This window comes from Euprymna scolopes, chromosome 27 (assembly GCF_053919585.1).
Source record: "Euprymna scolopes isolate OS-2025 chromosome 27, ASM5391958v1, whole genome shotgun sequence".
Lineage (NCBI taxonomy): Eukaryota > Metazoa > Mollusca > Cephalopoda > Sepiida > Sepiolidae > Euprymna > Euprymna scolopes.
In genome coordinates, this window is record NC_136508.1 from 24149584 (window position 1) to 24164092 (window position 14509).

The following is a 14509-nucleotide window of genomic DNA, read 5'->3' on the forward strand; positions in this document are numbered from 1 at the left end:
TAGGCACACCAAAACAACAAGTACACTCCCCTGCTGGCTGAAGACTCCTTGAATTCCCCACACAGTGTTGTTGTCAGTACATAGTTCCTAGGTAAGCTGAGATCACAGAATATTGATTTGAGATGCTGTGACAACGGCTGCCAAATGGAAAAACGTGCTGAACCACAATCAGTAACCGTCCGGAAATGCTTTTTTTTTTTTTTTTTTTTTTTTTTTTCCAAACAACTTTTTGCTTTGGCAAAGATTATAGAACAATTAACAAGGAATTACTGACGAACAAAGCTTAAACATCATTTTCTTTGATCATTTTTTTTTTTTCTACATCAAACGTTTTTGTTTTCCCGCGGCATTACTAAAAAATGCAAAGTTACCGATAATCGCGATAACGGAGAATGAGAAGCATTAATTTTAATTGGGATTTAATTCTTAAAAGATTGCCATGACAGAAACTGACTTGTTTATTGTTGTCATAAATCTGATTTATCGCAAGGAAATCCAGTAAATAAGGATAAAACAGATCGAAAATTGTGGAAAAATAAAATGCGGCGATATTTGAACGTGTGGAGAGTTAAGGTCTGGCTGTCTTGTGTTATAACCATTAGAAATTAACAAAATGTATTTCGAAAACAACTCAACAGATTTCCAGCATTAGCACCGCTGCTTCGCCTCTGCTCCTAATCTTCTATTTTAGTTCTTCCATTTATATCAGCTGGGCCCCACATATGCTAATTAAGAGTAAATGATAGTTTGCTTGAAGCATTGCTGGTAAAGAAATATATGAAAGTTTATAAAAGCCGAGGGCAATGCGGAAAACTTTTAATTTTAAATCTTTCTTATCTATTTGTTGGGTTAGCTCAAACGGTAGTGACCACGGCTGAAGCGCTAATTGTTTTGGTTTCGATCCTAGAAAATGACACCCAAATCATTTTTTTTTTAAATCAGTACTATATATATATATATATATATATATACTAGCAGGGATACCCGATGTTACCCGAGATTGAATGATTAACGAATGTTGCCATTCCCAGATTTTTATTGTCATCATAATTACTGAATCGCTCATTTTTCAATCCAATCGATTGACTGTCTGCTCTAGTTGGGCACCCATCACGGTGAACCGGGAGGAAGCTTCACATGCCTCCCCACAATGACTAATTTCACAATATAATGTAATCTACAGTAGCGTCCCAAACTAAGGGACAAAATTTTTTAAACTAATGAATGGTTAATTGTAGGTATAGACCGTTTCATACCCTCGAAAAAGTTCCAGAAAAAAACTAATAGCCAACTGCTGTTCTCTTCAGAATGTGCTGCTGCCATTGTGCACAGAAATCACCTTTTCCATTGCTTCCAACATAATAGATGTATGGAGACTAAAGCTGCTTTCAGGACTGCCAGCGACCTCTGTAATAAAGAACACAAAATACTTGTATGCTCAGTCAAAAGTAGCTGAGCAGCGGCTTGGTTCCCACCAATTTTAGCAAATAGCAAACAGAATCCTGAACAGAAGCGTGTGCTCTATCCCAACTATCCTCAATGGACCTGAGGTAATCTCGTCAGCATCAGACAAAGCCAAACTCTTTGCCAAGAACTTTGCAGCTAATTCTACCCTTTGCAACCAAGGCTTCCAACCCCCAATATTTCCTTCTGCATGAGAAAACACGCTATGTGATATACAAATATCTGTACGTGATGTGGCCAAGCTAATCAAAAACCTTGATTCCCGTAAACCAACCGGCCCTGACGGTATTTCAACCACGTTATTTTTTTTTGTGTTTTACCCCCCCCCCCACGCCGCTTAATTAAAATGTTGTTTTCTTTTCTTACTTCGCTTATAACAATGCTTACATCGTCATCGTCGTCGTCGTAACGCTCGACGACTTTCAAACATCTTTCACTTCTGGCTGGCCGATTTTATTTTCAAACTTCGCCTCAGGGGTTCGATCGATCCTACCCCCCCCCGGTTTCTTTTTTATTTAACATCACACACCCCTACAAACACCCGGGCAACGCCGAGTACCCCTCGCTAGTAAATAATAGATCTAAATAATAAATAATAAATCTAAATTATAAATAATAAATTTGCATGAATCAAAATATATTTAACACTTTATGACCTGAATTATGATGTAGATGATTAAAAACTATTTGTTAATTTTAGTTAGTTTAAAGGGTAACGATACTATGATTTTTAGACTTTTTCACCATCTTTCATTATGAAGTTCGATAGTTAAACTACCACTAAGAATTTTCCCATTTCATAAACTTACCTTGATTATAATCCAAAGTGCTTTTAAAAAAGGCATGTGAGTGACAGCAACGAAATCCTCAACTTTCTAACGGCATACTGAATGTAAGCAATGGACAGTTGCGATTTGGAGTTATCTGGCATCTACTCTGATACTGAACTAATACGTTCAAGGCGTATTTGAATCAATTCACACTTTATTTATGCCGTTATATCCACTTATTTACGACTGAACGAATTAGTTAAAACCGATCAAAAAGGGTTAAGCTTAATTTAAAACTCAGCAAGCCACGACTCCCCCATTTTCCGCTAATTTTAAATAAAAACTGATGCACAAAAAATATGCAACAAAAAATACAATTGTACAAATCTTGAGGAGTTTCTGTTTTTCGATTAATCGATTTATTTTTTTAAAATCGATTTATCGCATGGATTTTACTTTTTTAAAATCGATTTATCGCATGGATTTTACTTTTTTAAAATCGATTTATCGCATGGATTTTACTTTTTTAAAATCGATTTATCGCATGGATTTTACTTTTTTAAAATCGATTTATCGCATGGATTTTACTTTTTTAAAATCGATTTATCGCATGGATTTTACTTTTTTAAAATCGATTTATCGCATGGATTTTACTTTTTTAAAATCGATTTATCGCATGGATTTTACTTTTTTAAAATCGATTTATCGCATGGATTTTACTTTTTTAAAATCGATTTATCGCATGGATTTTACTTTTTTAAAATCGATTTATCGCATGGATTTTACTTTTTTAAAATCGATTTATCGCATGGATTTTACTTTTTTAAAATCGATTTATCGCATGGATTTTACTTTTTTAAAATGTGCAAAAATAAAAATGAGGTTCGTATGCAGGCGGCTAATTAGAATTGTATAACAAGGACATCTTATGGGAGAAACCTGCTCGTGACTTAGTTCGGTAGGTCTTCATTGATTATTGTACGTCATCAAAAAAAGTCTTTTGTCCGGACAGAATGTCACTAGCGTTCGGCGACAAGACACTTGTACTCATTAATATGACATGCAATAACTTTGAAGGCAATCATTAACTTCTGTAAATGATCGTCGATGGAAGAAAAGAAAAGAAAATATGAGCTTTGAAATTTTAGACAAAAGAACGGAAATGACACATGTAATCAAGAAATGCCGAAGTCCATTCGCAGCTAAGTGGGAGATGATCTTGTTGAATAAGGTGTCGACGAACGTTGCATGTTCACCATCACGTCGGGAATCGCCAAAATGTAGAATAAAAAGCCGACGAAATCTCATTCTAACATTTAAAACAGCTTTATTGGTTACCTTCGTTAGTAAGAAAAAGGAAACGGGTTAGTCGTGGAAAGTGTTCCTATATAGCGACGTTGAAAGAGAATGGTTCATGTGTCTGAAGTAGTAGTGGAAACGTGCGCCACGAATGATTAGAGACAGTACTGTAGTATGAAAAAGAGAGTTTGCGTGTGTATCGCATTGAGGTCCATGTGTGGAGATAGCCACGTTGGTTTGTTTGTATTCACGTCTTAGTCGAACACTGAGCCCGAAGGCCGGGTGAGTTCTGTTGATTCTCAAGAGAAAAGTTGGGGTCGACACATCCGTTCCATGAGGAATTATTGTCAGTTCAAGATCTTGAGAGAAAGAGAGAGGGTGTGTGTTGCCGGCTTAATCGTTTATAAACTCAATCACGTGACAAAACTGGCTTTTGGTTGGACAGTCAGGAAGGAAGTACATTCAAAATCTCCAGCCGCGAGAATTTACTCCTGCTTATGTTTATGCAATTTCGTCTGCTACAATCTATTCTCTTGTTTGCAACCCTTTTCTCACAGAATAAACACAGCTAGTCTTTCTCTACTCTACCAATAATTTTATAGTAGATGCTCGACTGAGAGTCAAGCAACTGAGAGTCAAGCACTGTCCTACCATTTCCCCACAAAAACAAGAACTCTCGTTATTACCAATGCTACAAAGAACTCCTTTTCCTTCGTGTATCTACAATCAAATGGTACTTCCATGTACAAAGTTTATTTCCACAAGTCTTACGCCTTTAAAACACACTACTGCAGTAATGTTTCTACGGTCTACAGCATGGTCGTTTTAAAGTTTAATGTAAACAAATATCACTCATGTCGTCTGGTAAATTAATTATAGTTCTCAATTCTTTCATGATACTGTTCCATCATTGAATTGGAAAGCTTACCAACCCTTTATCCTCGAGTGGCTTTTGGCCTTGATAAATGTGGGAAATTGCCACATGAACAGTTTCATAGTATAAGACAGACATTTTTATAAACAGACAGGCAGCGCAAAACAGGTTTTGTTCGCCATTTCATATAGCGTTTGTGGATTCGCGACGAAATGAAACAGAAGACGTAAATAATAAAGTAAGGGAAAGAATTCAAATTCTCTGCACCCCCAACCTCAATCCCACAATAAACATCCACAACAAGAACTCAACTTGCTACCAACACTGCAAAAAGCTCTTCTTATTTCCTTTTTGTATCTAAAATCAAAACAGTTGCCCACCTGTGGAACACATTACTTTGGTAATGCTTCCCGGCAGACTACAACATGATTGTTGAGATAGCTTGTTCCCTGTTAACTATGGTATGTCTCTCCTCCTGTAAGAGATTCATCTTTCCAGTCTTCATCTTCTTTCTTTGAGAAGAAGTCAATTTATTGGTAACCGCCCAAGACGCTCCATCAGGAATGCTGACGGAGCTGCCCAGGCATTTTTCAGGCTAGAGTACTCTTCTTCTAGGGGTGCTGACTTTTCAAATTCCACTTTCCGACTTTTGTGTTACATCATTCCATTGTTGAAAGGAGATACATAACTTCCATGAACAATTTTTTCTAAGATATTCTGGTGAACCCGTTCCTTTGGTAATAATTCCCTACGAACTATAACAGTCGTTTTAATGCCCAATGCAAACAAATGTCTGTTGTCATACTCAGTGAACTAATCATATCTCTAAGCGCTTCGTAGTAGAAGTTCATCAATGAATTGAAAATCTCACTAACCCCTATCTTCAAGTAGCGTTTGTGTTACATAGTGGGGTCTGTATACATAACGTGTATATTATATACTGCATGTGTATAAATGGTTGTACCAAATTATGCAGTCACTATTTGCTTACTCATAAAAAAACTACTTGATTAATTCGTTCTGTAAAGGAAATGTACATCATAAAAAAATTTCTGCATTTTTTATTATTATTTAGGTTGAATTGTAGACTTGTACCAAATTTTCTTTTCATAGGCTTTGTGTTGAATTCTGATGATATCTGGAATCTGGTGGGACCTCTTAAAAGCCTATATTTAATACAGTTAATCTTTTTCCTGACAATCTTTGCCAGCAACAAAGGTCAAAGTCCTTTCTATTTTCATGAAAAACAAAAAACAAAAAACAAAACTAAAACAATCATAAAAAATCTCATTAATTTTGAACGCCTACCCCTGCAAATGCAAATTAAATTTTCTATTACAGAAACCTTTAAAAAATATTCTTTTCATGGGTGAATGTTGAACTCTTCCGACATAAAAATCTGGAATTCTTTGCTCAAAATATTCAAGATGGAAAGCGAATTTAGTTTAATTCTTTTATTGTTACTTGTTTTACATTAAAAACAGAAAAAAAAAAATGCATAAAAATTGTTAGAATGTAAAAAAAAAACCCCAATTACAATCATTTTGTCATCTTTTGATCAAGTGACTTTGGAAGCAAAACGCTGTTGACAAAGTCACCGTCCTAATCAACACTTTGAAGAATTCTTCATTAACACGAGAATTGCAAAGGAGGAATTCCTCTTGAATCGACTAAATTAAATTAATAGAAACTCCGTTTCGAATAAGCATTTAATGAAAAGTCAAAATACGTTGCAATGTTTACGTTTCTCAATTTTTGAGATGAGAATTAATTATTCATATTATTTGGATTCTTTGGACTATTGTTCTCATCTACAATGTTATTTTCACAACATTTCAGATGATGAAATCTCTGACCTTCTTCAAGTGCATCTTGCCAAACTCGAGAATCTGCATGGAATTTTAAATGGAACCCTTTATTTAATCCACAAGAATAACATGCTCTCATTCCATCATAAAGGGATATCTAATATTAAAAAATACTCTATAAGGATAAGTATTAGATTGGTGCAAAAATAATATCGTTTTTTTTTTATATAGTTGAATGTCAAAAAACGGCATTATTTTTGTACCAACCTAATAGTAAGATTGTACATCTAGAAAGAAAATAGGTTTGGAATTTAATCCGTGAGAGTAATATGCTCTCATTCTGTCAGCCATAATTGGAGAGAGTTCTGGCTTAGTGGATAAACTACTTAGCAAAATTAAGTTATAAAGTTACACTCTACTAGAGGTTGAAGGGTTCAATTCATAGTGCAGGCAACACTCACAATAAAATTATGAATTACTTAGGACTTCTACCCAGTCATTGCTGATGGGATGAGAACATGGTGTAGATTCCCTAGTTTGGCAGAAAGATTTCTGAACTTGACAAGATATATGTGAAGAAGGTTGGAAGTTAGATTAACAGAAACTTTATGCAAATAAAACTCAAAATGAGAACAGTAATCTGAAGAAACCAAAGAATATGTGGCCATGTTTGTTTTTCACAATCTCCACTGGTAGAACAAACACTCTCCATAAAAAATTAAGCAAATAAAAAAATTAAATAAATATAAAAAACAATGCTGAAAATCCGTTAATGTGACGTCAGCACTGATGCTGATGATAACCTGAAAAAAGTATCCAGGCTTATTTAGACCACTAAATAGTAATTTGTTTTTGTCTTCTTGATAAAAAAACAAACCTTGAAGCAATTTATTTTAATAACTTCTAAAACAGATTTAAATAAAATATAAATAAAAAATAAATGAATAATTTTTCTTATTTAAGTTTACAATATATTTAAAATCCAGTTACAAAAAACTGCAAATACATTGATTTTATAGTTTGGCAAAGAAAAACTTTGTTTATGAAATTGTAAATTTGTAACATATTTCTTATATAATAAAGACTTGCATATTAAGTACCTACATAGTATAAGTTTTCGAATCTGCTAAGATGATACCGGTCTTATATTTAGGTTACTTTGAAGGATTTGTTTTATATATATTTCGATTATATGCATATACATGCTGAAACATTGATTTTATTTGGTAATAAACCACAAAAGATCTACAGTAAATAAATAAAAACTGTTTTTTTTTAAATTTCAAATTCATAAAATTTATTGCACTGATTATATTTTCACAAGAAAAAACAAATTACTATTTGAAGGTTACCATTCGTGATAAAGTCCTGACGTCATCTTTAGCTACTAATAGGTGATGAAGCTTAAACATACATTTCATTTCCCCTTGACCCCCACCACGCAAAATAAAATTCCTCCAATTCAATTCAAGTAAAGAAAGAAGTACCACAAAAATGTTAAAGATTTTTCGATTGTAATCACGCCCATCATACAGCGGAAAACGTAAACAGAACCCACCAGAAAATTTCAAAATCCATTTCTCAATTAAATTGAGCTTATATCTTGAGGATCAAAAACAAAAAAATGATTCGGGGAGGGAGGAGTTTGGATTCCTGATAAATTTTAAATAAGATGTTCGCTATTTCCTGATGAGTTTCTGTTTTCCGGGAAGTTTCCGCTGTAAACTTAACCTCATCCACCAGAAAAGTACCGCCTTGAAGGTCTGTAACCCGTTCCGCCACTGCTGCCAGCCATGGGGAGGTAATCTGTAAGGAGAAAAGAAAATAAGTTTGAATAGGAGTTGTTTGCATCAGTCAGGGATACGTCCTTGCCAATCAGTCCAAAAATGCTTTGTTGCTGTCGGGCCGATTTTGTTCAGAAAAGGGCTCTAATTTTTTTTTTTTATCTCTAAAGTAAATTTAACAATCAAGACACTTCAAATTTAATTTCCATTTAATATGGAATAATTTATTTGAAGTAGATCTTTAAACAGGGGTTTGATTATTCTGGTTTATGGCATGTCAACCCTTTCCGGTTGATTGGATGCCGAATCCAGTCATTTTAGTTGTTACACAATACAATATATGGTAAGACGGAAAACAGTCTTTGTAATCAAAATGAAGTGGGTGGTTCCTCCAATGTTTGTCTAGTTTGGCCTTCAAGGTACTGAGTGCAGATACCACTTCTTCCGGAGCTGGTTCCACACGTTGGGGGAAGAAGTGTGTTTGAACAGACTCAGTTAACCGCCTTCAGTATTGCTGATTATCAAAACCCAAGGAATGCCCACGGGACCTTTAATCTTAATTATGCCTATTTTCCAATGCCAAAAACGATTCTTTTTAGCATGGCTCGTATTAATGATGAAATGATAAATATTTAATGATTTTAAACTATTAGTAAAACTAAAATATATATAGATCATCTCCATAAGTGTATTTATATGGTTAGGAAATTATGTACATTTTTTTTCCGGGATTCTGCTTTCATAACTGTACTGATATGCAGAAGTTCATGAGTAATGTGAACAGACATCTTGCTACTCAACTCCCCTCATAATACCCCAGCAACTTATGTCCCTGATAGTAGCCCCCTACTTCAAAGTGGCTATATATATATATATATATATATATATATATATATATATATATGTAAATTTTTTTTTATCTAGAAGAGAAGAAAGAATTTTTAAGGATCGGATTTTTTCGATGTTCAATACTTATCTGATGAATTTCTGTACAAAACATGTCTAAGAACACTGCCAGAAATATAAATTAGCTTTGTGTGAAATTTGCAAAAGATAGGCTCAGCCGTTTTGGAACCTATGAGGAAGGAACTCACATACACACACAAAATGACTTTTATACAATAGTATATATATATATATATATATATATATATATATATATATATATATATGCTAGCAGAATCCATGTCCCGGTGATGCCTGGGCAAATACACATTATGTAAACTGATTTTTTAAAGCACTAAGAATATGAAGCTAAAAAATAACTGGTTTCAACATGAAATAAGCCCCCAAATGGGTTGATATGCCGTACAACAAACCACACTAACCAAGGCTCGAACTTTGATTTCAGGTTAAAAGACGCGGTTTTAGAGTTCTTTTCCAATTTCTTTTTCCAGACGGATTTCTCCAACTTTGGCAGAAGATTCCGTACTACTTTCGCTTTGGAACGGGATCAATTGCGTTTCTGGATTGTGGCCAGAGGTGCAAACACGCATCTGAATGATTTGCTTCAATAAAAGCAACAATCTCCACAGAAGATAATCTCCATTAAGATAACTTGATTATTTACGGAACCCGACATGAAAAGCAGGGGACGAACAACACGTGTATAATAACTTGTGGGATGTTCCATCTCTCCAAGGATAAGGCGGAAACAGAAGAGAAAATAATGAAAAATCCGGTAAGGGATAACACAAGAATAAGCACCACACATCACAGGGAGAAATATTATAATAGAGCAAACATTATTTTCATTAATTAAAAACTTGTGTTACGATTCCAACATCGTCATAATTCAATCTGAGGCAGTGTTCAAGCCCTGGTGTACCATCTTTATTTTTTCTTATTAATGAGTTTAATTTACGATAAAAGAAGAGGTAACGTTTAAAATCACCGCAAATCATTTCTTATTTGCTTTTTTTTTTACACAGTGATCACCACTTATCAAGGCCCGGAAGCCACTCAGGGATAAGGGTTATTGCAAGTACATTACGTTAGTGTGGAGATTTGATGAAAAAAAAAAACTATAGGAACGCATAGATTTTTTTCCCCCAAACACACACAGAGACATAGATGAGCATAAGTACACACACACACACACACACACACACACACACACACACACAATAAAAAATATAAACAAATTAAACAATGAAAAAGAAAACAAATAACAATAATAATAATAGCTATGATTACAAAAAATAAAACTACAGGAACGCATAGATTTTTTTCCCCAAACACACACAGACATAGATGAGCGTAAGTACACACACACACACACACACAAATATAAAAATGTAAACAAATTAAACAATGAAAAAGAAAACAATAATAATAATAGCTATGATTACAAAAAATAAAACTATAGGAACGCATCGATTTTTTTTCCCAAACACACACAGAGACATAGATGAGCGTAAGTACACACACACACAAATATAAAAATGTAGTACTAGCAATAATATTTTAAATTACAAAAACACGAGCATTGGTCGGTCTATCTCTCAAACAATAAAAAAATGTAGAAAACAATGAAAAAAAAAAAATAAATAACTGCTGTAGATATTATTAAAAAATATAGAACTGCAGTGATGCATCAATTTTTGTCCCAAATATTTTAAATTAGAAAACTTAAAGTGCCTGCCGGCCGAGAGATTTGTATTAGCGTTTTGACTACAGAATAACTTAAAATCAATTATTTCTTAACAACTTTTGCATTTACCAGAAAGATAAAACCCTAAATTTTATGGAATTAAAAAGAAATATAGCGGTAAGAACACACTAATCGAATGCCGCCTGGAGTGTTCGTAAATGTGTATTTTGGAATTAATGTGTATTCCAGAATTAAATCTCAACCAATGAAATTTGCCAGAAAGCATGACACACAAAATAACTCACACGCTATCGTATTAATATATAGATATAGTAAAAGTAGGCTTTTAATATCAATGTCAGAGCAAGAAGAAAAAAAAACTCAACTTTATAGCTAAAATAAAATATCGAAAATATTTAAAATTTGTTAAAATTTGACAAAAAAATCGGCAGTATCTTCATTATCACACCCACTCCTTTTATCTTCTTTGTATGAACTATCTCACATCACTACCCTTTACGCCTAACAGCTGAGTTCCAAAATTCATGATCACGTATTTATTTTAAGAGTGAATTCTGAATGTACAGATATATATATATAGATATCGAACTTTATAAAAACAGAGATGACAAAATTATTGGGGGGAGGGGCAGAGGTCTGAAAATAATAAAAGTACACCTTTCAAATTTCAAAAGAAAAACAAAATACCTGAACTCAATTGGCTTTTTTTACTCTTTGGTTTTGGTTTCGGCTCAGATTCACTTGATTCTGAAGTCTGAAAAAAAAAAAAATGAAAAAAAAAAATGAAACAAAGGCAAAACGAAACATTACAAAAGGAAAGTCTACAAAAACAGATGAACAGGGAAAAAAAAGATGAGAAATTAGTGGGGGGGGGGGGAAGAATGAGACATTAGAAAGAAAAAAAAGATGAGATATTAGGGGGAAAGATGAGACATTAGGGGGAAAGATGAGACATTAGGGGGAAAGATGAGACATTAGGGGGGAAGTTAAAAAAATTGACCCCTTGTTTTTTTTTTGCTCAACATATACCTCTAAACACCCGGGAAACGCCGGGCTTAAATGCTAGCATATATATATATAATATATATATATATATATATATATATATATATATATATATATATATATGAATTTAAAATGAAAAGGAAGAAACAAAATACTCGATTCGTCTGCTTTTAAATGTGAAATATATCCCTTGAGCTTCCAGTTAATGTCAGGTATTCAGGACAGAAATATGGATTGTTTTGTTGCCTTCTTATTGTAGTTATTAAGGTGACAAAACGATCCATATTTCTATCCTAAATATCCGCCACTAACTGGAAGTTGAAGGGATATACTTCACATTTGAAAAACAGTCGTTTAAATAAGAATCACTGAACCGACGTATCATAAGTATTTTGTTTTTTTTCCTTTAAAATTCATATTGTCGGATTTTTTATCCTTTTATTATTATTTTATATATATATATATATATATATATATATATATATATGATGATTGCAACATCTTGTCAGACGGGTGCCACTCCCTCAGACACTTAAAGTCCCTGAGCCAAAAAATGACTACCGGTGAATTCACACGCTCAAGCAGGCATGACACTGACGATGGTCATTGAGATCATTTATTACATACTTCCAGCATTTCAAACCTCCACGCGTCACAACTTTTCCATCGCCACAGGACCACTTTTATAGACAAATGCCTGAGGGAGTATCTATACACAGATGATGTTACAGAGTCTTAGCTTTGTACGACAGCTAAGTCTCTCTCTCGGTTCAAAATGTTCGGATCCAGCAACAAGCAAGAGCAAGATAGCCAGCAACAAGTTAAACTGCAGACCAGCTTAATGCGGGTACTGGTCTCCCGCTTTATGTTTTTTTAAATCAGAGATTTGCTTCTCCTAGAAAGGTTGCCTTCACCATGGCTTACAGGAGTCCTATCCACCCCAACACACACATACACACAAACGCACACGGTGCTAGTTGGCCGTTGACCCCGAAAAAGGGTTCATTCGCCCTTTGGAAGGTCTTGTTTTTAATCCTTCAGGGAGACTAGCCACCCTCCTCACCAAACAAGTCTGGTGGGGATACCAGTTTAGTCGCCGGTGAACCAACCATGATGCAGGTAGTACTGAGTTACATGGTACCAGTAGCATATAACATGACCTGACATACATACACACTAGCAGGAAGACCCAATGTTGTTCAGGATTTATTGAGGATTGCCCTATGCTCATAACACTCTATTTTGTATTGTGCGTGTGTACATGTCCAGCTAAAACTCAAAAACAAATACGAACAAAGTTGGTATTTTTCTTGATTGCATTACCCTAGAAGAATAATATGTAAAATTTAGAAAAAAAATGATTCATTCTTTGACGTTTACTAATGCAGATTTGGTCAAGAAACGTAGGTCTGTTTTCCGTATAGCTCTCACTTTCTTTTGCAGTCTATCTGACACTAATTTTAATCTTTTAACCAAACCTACCATGGAAAATACTGTTCTTAACAATATTTCACACAACCGAATTTGTACATTGCCACACAGGAATGTTAACTGTCTCTACAGGATGCCAAGCTATTTGAGATTTGTAGCAAAGAGATTTGTAGTTGGACCTAAAAGTTTACCATGTTGCATCGTTTTTTCTCGCACTTTTAGTGTTCGCTTCCAATCGATTATCTGACATAATTCTCATTAATCTCATTTCAAAGTTTTATCATTTGTATTTCGGCAACGATTCTGCTTGCATCACTTTTCAGCTCGATACCAGAAAACTAAATCATTCCGTCTCACAATTTTTATGTCTCATTTTTTTTTCAAACTACTAAAACCGTACCAATTCCCATATATTTTTTTCTTCTCTCGAAACAAAACGGTCATAATCAGCGCACAAGAGACTCTGATGATGGCGTCAATATTGAAAGAAAGACAATTCCAAATTTATGAATCTCATCATCTTTCCTCCTCCTATTCCCCGTCTATCCGCCCCCTCCGACTTTGTCCTTTTCAACTAATCAACTCCACTTTTAGTCGAACAGGGTCATTCAATCATTATTTAACGAGTCTAAATCGAAGAACACAAGAGAAAGATTTCCAAAGTCTCTTCTGACATTTTCATGCCGGCTGTCAAATGTCAGTTGCTGTCAATTTTCATACGATCGTGATGATTGCCCCCCCCCCGTCCTTCATCGTCGCACGTATTACCCCCCCCCCTAGAATTCATTTAACTAAGTATTCAAAGCTTCTCTTTGAATTCGTTTTACTTTTTTCTTCTTTCTTTTGTTCCTTCGGAAGGTTAATGTGTTTGATTGAACAACCCCCACTCCTATCCACGCACCTGTCTCACTTTTCTTTTCGTCAGGCAGGTCGTCTTCTCACTTACGAAAGACACTGTTCTCAATTCTTCTTGAAATCTTTCATGAAATGAACAAAAACATATATATATATATATATATATATATATATATATATATATATATATATATATATATTAGCAGAGAGATCCGATGTTGTCCGGGATTGAATGAGGGTCAACGGTATAATTTTATTGTCGCTGAAATCGCCCATTTTTCAATCAAATCGATTGATAGCCTGCTCTAGTTGAGGACCCAACGCGATGAACCGGGAGGAAGCTTCACATGCCTTCTTGCAGTGACTTAATCCACAATATATTGTAGTCTACATTGCACTGTAGAGAGCCTACTGTTGAGTTTATGAAATTATGTTATACTAGTTGTATATATTGCTGGGTGGAGGGATTAGTCACATACTATTTAAGATACACTGAATACCCAAACTCGTCACGAAAAATAATGACATGTTGGATTTAAAGAAGCATAAAACACATCAATTTTAGTTTATGAAAATCAAACACGAAGTAACTTTCATAGATTAAA

General features: G+C 34.4%; 1 long non-coding RNA gene across 1 annotated transcript; it reads right to left on the bottom strand.

Moving 5' to 3' along the window:
• Positions 1-5846: 5846 nt before the first annotated feature.
• Positions 5847-11478, bottom strand: LOC145248798 (uncharacterized). The gene is made up of 2 exons (XR_013863401.1): positions 11301-11478; positions 5847-8021 (listed from the first exon to the last, which is right to left on the bottom strand). It is a non-coding gene; the product is annotated as an uncharacterized LOC145248798 (long non-coding RNA).
• Positions 11479-14509: the final 3031 nt, after the last annotated feature.